Source organism: Amblyomma mixtum, chromosome 3 (assembly GCF_055824585.1).
Source record: "Amblyomma mixtum isolate Tamu chromosome 3, ASM5582458v1, whole genome shotgun sequence".
Lineage (NCBI taxonomy): Eukaryota > Metazoa > Arthropoda > Arachnida > Ixodida > Ixodidae > Amblyomma > Amblyomma mixtum.
In genome coordinates, this window is record NC_143014.1 from 225916942 (window position 1) to 225924523 (window position 7582).

A 7582-nucleotide genomic window follows, 5' to 3' on the forward strand; every position below is an offset into this window, starting at 1 on the left:
CATCGTCTGCAGCGACGACGAAGAAAATTAAGCTGCTCTGCCAGCCATCGCACCGGTGGCGCCATCTGGTTTGTTGGTGGTGAACTATCGCTCCGGTGGCGCCATCTCGTTTATTCGTGGGGAACAATGAGCAATAGAGCGAGGTTCGGGGGGTTTGAAGACGCTCTTTCAACTGGTTTTTTAATGCTCACAGGAAACTTAGCTTGGCAAAACTAAGTTTTCAGCAAGCTAACTCGGTTTTTGGCACTAAAGGAGATTTCTTTTCAGGCACAAGCGTCTTTGATTTTACATGCATTGTGACGCTTGATGGAGCGAGGTGCTTTGAAGGCCTGAACTTTCTGGCTGCCATGGAGATCCTTTTTGCTGCATATTTTTGTCTGAACATCAAATATAGTCAAGAAGTGCAAGCCACATTGGAATTCATTCAGAGGTAAGCACATAAATTTTTCTCTTGTGTATCGGCAAGTTTTTACCATATCTATCTCTCTGAATATTGCAGTAGCCTTATAATCAGTGAGACGTGAGAAAAAGCTGCATGCAAACTCCATAAGCCTGGCATCTCTCCCACATCTGACATTGTTGCGATTAAATGTGCATGTGCATTTTGTGTGTGGTTTGACAACCTTAATAATACGAACTGATGGGCGAGTAGGTCGAAGATCACGGTGAAACGGTGCTGTGGCACATGGACAAAGAAATGACACAACTACTTATCTCAACTATGTGGCTCAAGCATGTGTGAAGCTGCTAGGAGTTGGATGGCTTTTGTCAGAAATCGGGAGTCGGCTGCGCTTTCCAGTGCATGCAACCATGGCTTTCATTCTTTTGTTACAGTTTTTTTATGCCATTCTCGGGTGGCAACTGCGTTTGTATCAAAGAAATAAGAAATATGAACGCATGAATTGCAAGAAATCCGTGCTGAACCCTGCTGTTTCAGGGGAGGCCAGGAGAATAGTAGGGGGGATTTAATTAAGCTTCATTCTAACAAGGCAGCTAGTAAAGAATATTTATTTTCATATGCTAATCATCCTTGAGCCCTCCTCCAGAGATGAGTTGCAATTGAATGTGCTGTAGTTGCAAACTAAGCCCCGTGAAAGATGCTAGTTTCTTTCTATTCTCCAAAACCACGAAGAGCTGTGCTAAAGGACGACATGCACACACGTGCGCTAAACCTGTCTGCTTACTGTATATTGTTCTTTTGGGCTGTTCTTCATGGCTTTATAGAAGTCTTGAAGGCTAGCTTTTATGCGAGTATGGCTCGGTTAATAGCTTTCTTCAGCTCTTTCAATAATTTGGCTGAGTAATAAAATCAGAGCTTGGCTATATTGTCTAGTCATGTGTAACATCCCTAGTTCACAAAAACCTATGATTTAAGCATTTTTGTGCAATGATGTGCTAGCAGCCACATTATCTTTTTTTGGACGATAATGTAAAGTGGTTTGACAAGTGGTACCATTTACAACAAAGTGGTTCCAGTTCAGAACCACTTCAATGTAAGTGGTACCAGTTGGTCTATCAAGTGGTTCCACTTGGTAACCACTCCAGTGTAAGTGGTGTGCAAAGTGGTTCCACTTGATAACCACTTCAGTGTATGTGGTCGGCAAAGTGGTTTCACTTCAAAGCCACTTTGGAGGAAGTGGTATCAGCTGGTGTGCCAAGTGGTCCCACTTGCTTCTGAAGTGGTCAGTATGAAAACCACTTGGGGACTAGGTGGTCCCAGCAAGAAAACCACTTGAGGCTGATATGGTTCCATTTACATCGGCTAAGTGGTCAAGCTTAGGGTTTCTACAGCCAATTGCACATCCAGGAATCACACTCATAGAGCTCAGAGATCACCTGACTGAGGTGGCTCCACTTTTGCCTGAAAAACAAGGGCGGGGGAACTGCTTGTCAAGTGGATATGTTAGTTGTCACAGCATCTCGAGCAAATGCATTGCACTGAAGGAAATGCCCACCCCTGCATATTACATTCTGAATGAGCATTGCACCAGCTGTGTTTGTGTAATCACAAAGGGTATTGCACGTTGCACCACAGGCTATATACAGTGGCCCCACTGCACTGGATAAATTGATAATCTATGTATACAACAGAACAAGTACCAATCCATTCGGTCAGACCAAACATTTGAAAACGTATGGTTTGCTTTTGTGTTTCAAAAATATTATTAAAATGCCAAGTCCAGGTAAATCTTAATTTGGAATACCTCAGACAAACAATTTTGATTGCTTTTTATGAGATCAGTAAGAGGAATCTTTTCACTTGTGAATGTACCAAGATGTTGAATCACAACCAATAATGCAAACCATATTTGACATTTTAATAATAGTAAGCCAATATTTCGAGAAAAAAAAACTCGGCCACTCATAATGGGCATGAGATAAGGCCTTACGTGGAGCCTTTAAGAATCCTTTTAGATCACTAATTTGCAATATTGCAGGTAAATGATGCTATTTCAAATCAATAAGCTCAGAAAGAACGCTCAATCAATGAGGGGAATAATTTTGATACAGGAATTTCTCGACATACTCGCGGTGGCAAAAACATTCACTTGAATACAAATACAACAAGCGCACTTAATCGTGTTTTAAATCCTTTGCATGCCTTTGGAATCAGCTATAATCTTCAATAGTCAGATAGAACTCAAGAACGAAGCGGCAGATGCCCCTCAAAGCAGGTCCACCAACCAATAGCATCCACTGATTCTTATGACGTCGTTGTTAATCCCTCGGAGTGGCAGATGAAAGGCAAGTAACCATGGCTTCATCCGATCAGCCACAGCGTCATGAAAATTGGTTGACGCCATTGGATAGAGGGACTCCTTTTTAGGGCATCTGCCGCTTTGTTCTTGAGTTGTCTGGCTGTATTTGACCCGGCAATTGCTCAAAGCAAATGAATGGAGAGGTCTAATCTGATGCATTGCTTTCACATCTCAGAGGCAGTTTTATGTGGTACATACATCAAGGACTTTATTCCAAACAAACAAGTTTTACTACACAAAGTACTAAAGCACAAGCAACAATGAACATTATACAATATATGGTACAAAATACTCATCCGATAATTTTGTTAAAAAATACACACAAAAACGTTTCAAAATGAAAAGTGCACACAATGAAAATCATAAGCGCAAGACTGCCACATGGAAAGAGTAAATGTAATGAAACGCCATAAATATATTAAAAGACAAAATGACAAGATAATTCTTGCAAGAATCTAAAGCCCATGTCCAAAATTTAAAATCTGCAATTTGCATACATCCCCTCTAAAAGTGTGGTACTGCTACGTTATAGAGCAACTCCAGCATTTTTTGTACCTTCTCAGATTTTACAGCTACTTTCATGATGTGTTCTCTGCAGTTTTGTGGTCTTTTGTGCAAAAGTTTGCGGTGGGGCTGTTGTTTTGTTGTGGTGCAAATGAATATTTAAGTTTTCCATTGCATGACCTCAGTCAGGCGGATTTCTATGGGTAGCCATGCGTGTGATGTCACTGGACACACAGACGTTGACCTTGGCTCTGCGTTTGTTAAATGACAGAATTTCGACCTTGCTTTTTGTCATTTCAAACAAATAATGACCTAAGCAGTCACATAGTTGCAGTTTATCCAGTCAGAACGCACGATAGGTTTTGTGGCAGTATCCATATGGCATCATAGGTCTGTCTGTTGTGACGTCATCATTTACGTCTACTCGCTATTAGCAAAATGGTTTCTTGTACCAGATTTTTTGTAAGTTGCCCTTTGACATAAGTGAAACTGGTCACCTTTCCTTAAGACCATTCATACTTATTGCACAATTCAGCGAATATTACCTCATTTTTTATCTCCAAGTACATACATGGATGCATGGGCTCACAAAGTTTGTACAGCAGCAGTGTAGGGTGCTTGTGAGCGCGTTTCAAGTGACTTGCGTCTCCAAAGTCAACAACATCATAGCTACATGACATAGCATATACACTGCAGCTTCCATCAGTTGCAGTCAAAGACAGAATCCTTTCTGCCCTAAGGTAGACATCTCCCAGTTTCAGGGCTGTTGAATCCCGCTTTGACGGATCCAGATACTGCATGCTGTGGATGGTATGACCAGAAATTCTAACTCTATCATGCTCGACAATCTGGTCAAAAGCATCAGGGGTCAGCCTTCTCAACAGCTCACAAAGATGCTCAGGTACCGCTTTAGGCTTTCCAAGGGTTTGCAAAGCACCTGGTTTTTCTTGGTTTTTTGTCAGATGCAGCTGAACTTCTTGCGAGGCCATGCTCCTAAGCTCAAAAAATGTGCTTCTGAGTAAAACACGAGAAAAAATCTGGAAAGCCACTCCATTCGATGATGATATAAGCTTCAGAAGATGGCGCATGCTAGACTCATATGGAAAGCATGATAGTGCCCATAATGGCCCATGAAGCAGCACACCTTTTGGTAGATGCAGCAGTGTATGAACATTTGATGTCATCTGTGCTCCGCCATACAGGTATTCGTTCATCACGACGAACTCCGTAAGCCTCAAAGTGCTCATATTGATGTCGTCAGCGGTCACACAGGTTTTCCACAACATGTATAGTGCTGAACTAAAAAGTTCAAAATGTTTATAGTATTCGTCAGGCAAGACATCCTTCAAACAAGGCAGGCAGTAGTAAAAACCCAACACTGCCACTCAGCTGCCTTCCAATATTTGCGGAGTTTCAGGGCACGTGGTGGCCAATTAAAACACTGCGGCGGCTTAAGACCGCACAGTCGTTCACTGACTATGGACTGCCGCGTGGGATCACCAATGTAGTATGGCTCACCAATGCCTGAAAGCCACAGCTCAGTAAACTGGCGGCCAACGGCAAGCATGACACAGTGCATATAGTCGGGATTAAAGCTCCACACTATATCAAATCCTGGTACATTAACAAGTGGTGAGGGACCGTTCACACCACGAACTGTGCGCTGGGTTGTTGCAGCTTCCTTCATGTCCTTCAGCATACCCAGCTCATTGCGGTCCTCGACGACACCTGCACTGACCGGGTGTTTTACGCACCCTGCAAAATAAATAACGCCACTAGTTAGCCTCTTAAAAATATCACAATTAAATTTTAGTTTGGCATTAATGCAAACTCCTGGGTGAAGGCACCATGAGCAGCCACAGTAACCATTGAACTGCCGGACATTCGGCATTGCAGCCCTTGCAGGGGCGTCTGCCACGCAGCTAATGCAGTACACCTAGAAGAGATGGCGAGTCAACAGTGCACCAAATATGGAAAAGAATGAAAACACAGGAAAACATTTATCTAGAAGCATCTAGCTGCCGCTATCAGAGCTTGTTGCATGCATTAATATTTTTAGTACAATGTCAGACAACGCAGATTTGGGCAGACCATCCAGAAATATTGAAGCTGTCATGCAGATTGCACATAAGTTTTTGAACAATAACTGAGTTGCTTGAACAAATTCGGGAATTAACTATGGAGCTTGTACATGTTCTCAAAGCTACGTGCATGTAGGAATCAGACAAGTGCCTTTTGCATTTCTAGAAAACAGTGCTTCCATATATCGCAATAAATATGCAGAAAACTTACCTTGGAGTTTACTGTTATATCCCTTGCTTTCCAACTGATGCCATCTTGAGCCAGTCTCTTCATTTGCACACAGAAGGCTTCAAGAAGTAGCGTCATATTTGGATGCTTACTGCCATACCACAAAAGTGGCAGAACAACTGACCGCCATCGTAGGAAAGGTGGCAATTCATTGATGGTCAGCTGTACTGGCAAAATGGCATAGTTTGCGGATTGGAAAATAGGGCTGCCATCTGCATTCAGCGAAACAGTCAAATCGTGCTGTCCACAATTTAGTTGAGCACGCTGGTCGCGATAACTTTCCCCATCAGTCAAATCTGATTTCCCTGTCTCCCTGGGTGAATTCAGGCTTTCAAGGGATTCCGCCAGCTTTTCTTGTACTGTTTCGTCCGCGAGAACCGAGGCTAGCTGAGTCGCCAGCGGCAGGCCAACGAAGTAGCTTCCCTTCGAAATTAAATCTCTTCCGGAATACTTTTCCCCACACACGGAACACATCGGCGAGATGCTCTGTCTGGCTTGCAGGTTGCCTGGTGTAGTTTCCAAGAACGCTTCACATGCTGGGCAGTAAAAATGAAAAGTAATGTCATCAGGAAAAGCACCTGCAAATTTTCGGAAGAGGTATTTGCTATCAGGTAGACTGCTTGTTCCTAAAAGCTTGTTTTGCAGTTTCAGCAATCTTTCTATGCTTGTCCATGGTAGGCGTTCTTCAATCGCATAGTCCATTATTAAAACTAGAGCGTCTCCAACGGACAGCGAAGTTCCATTTTTCAGCGGGGTTAAAAATTCGACGAATTCTCTACCGCAACCTGTTTGCGAAGGGCCGGATGAAAGAGAATTCCCAGCGCAGTACTCTTCATCTGTACAGTCCAGATCATTCACAGAATAGTGCGGTTCATCACAGAGATCGTACGAGGCGGCAGTACCAGAAGCCGAAGTCTGCGTGCTTGATGCTGTCGCACTGGTGTGACTGGTGGAGTCGTCCTTCATAAGCCAATGCGCCGTCGACCTCGCAATGTCCTCATAATCCGCGGCATTTGGCTCTAGGTACCGCTTCCGAACCCTGTGCTTTTTTGCAGTGGCCATTTTTTTGAAGCAGCCTTCACAAACCCACGACGTAAAAAAAGAGAACATGGGAAGCACTAAAAACAACCACAGATCAAGCCATAAGGCAATGATAAAACCACAAAAACACAAACTAGCCAAACGTTCCCAATGTAACTGGATTGGAATCGAGCGTCTCCCGCCCCCTAAATACACGGTAGTGGTATGACGATCGTTACCCATGGTGAAAGCTAGGCATTTTGCTGTTTTATTTCACACACTGCTTGGCAGAATTTTTTAGGCACCAATAAATTTATAAAGCCACTAAAGACAAGAACGCAAGCAAAAACGTATGCTGTGAAGCCTAATCCAACAATAGCCAAGCCAGCCGGCTAAACTAGTCGATTTCACACATGGAGGAAGGAAGGATTTACAACATGGAGTTTTCCTTCCTCCATGATTTCCCATGACCGCGGTACCGCGAGCCACCATACGCGAGTTGCACGTGTAGGCTTGTGTACGTACAGTGTGACGCGAAACATTGAAGCCACGCGTAGTTCCTGAAATGTACGCTCTGCTGCGATTCCTCAACGACCATGACCGAAAGGTGCATGCTGTTCCTGTCGCGAAAATTAAAGACCTTTCGACAGCGCATTACAAGGATTTCAATGCGAAGCAGGTGTACTCGGCATTTTGGGCTGATCCACATAATGAGAATTCCGGTCACTGTTCTGCGCAGATTTTGATGATGGCAGGTAAGTTGATTTCCATCTTGAGAACCGTTCCTTTGATATCAACCTTCAACAAAATCTTGACCCTAACTACTACATCTGTCTTAATTTTTATAGAGACTGAAGAAGACCTGCGCAGAAAGCGGGAGAGCAAAACGAATTCGCATGGCGAAAATTCCGGCCTCAGAATATGAGGTTGATGGGAGTGATGACGGTGGAGTGTCCTCCCAAGCTACCCAGTCACGGAAGGGGAAGCAG

At 43.6% G+C, this 7582-nt stretch overlaps 1 pseudogene; it reads right to left on the minus strand.

Moving 5' to 3' along the window:
* Window positions 1-3766: 3766 nt before the first annotated feature.
* On the minus strand, window positions 3767-6635 carry LOC149353901 (uncharacterized; annotated as a pseudogene).
* Between the last annotated feature and the right edge of the window lie 947 nt (window positions 6636-7582).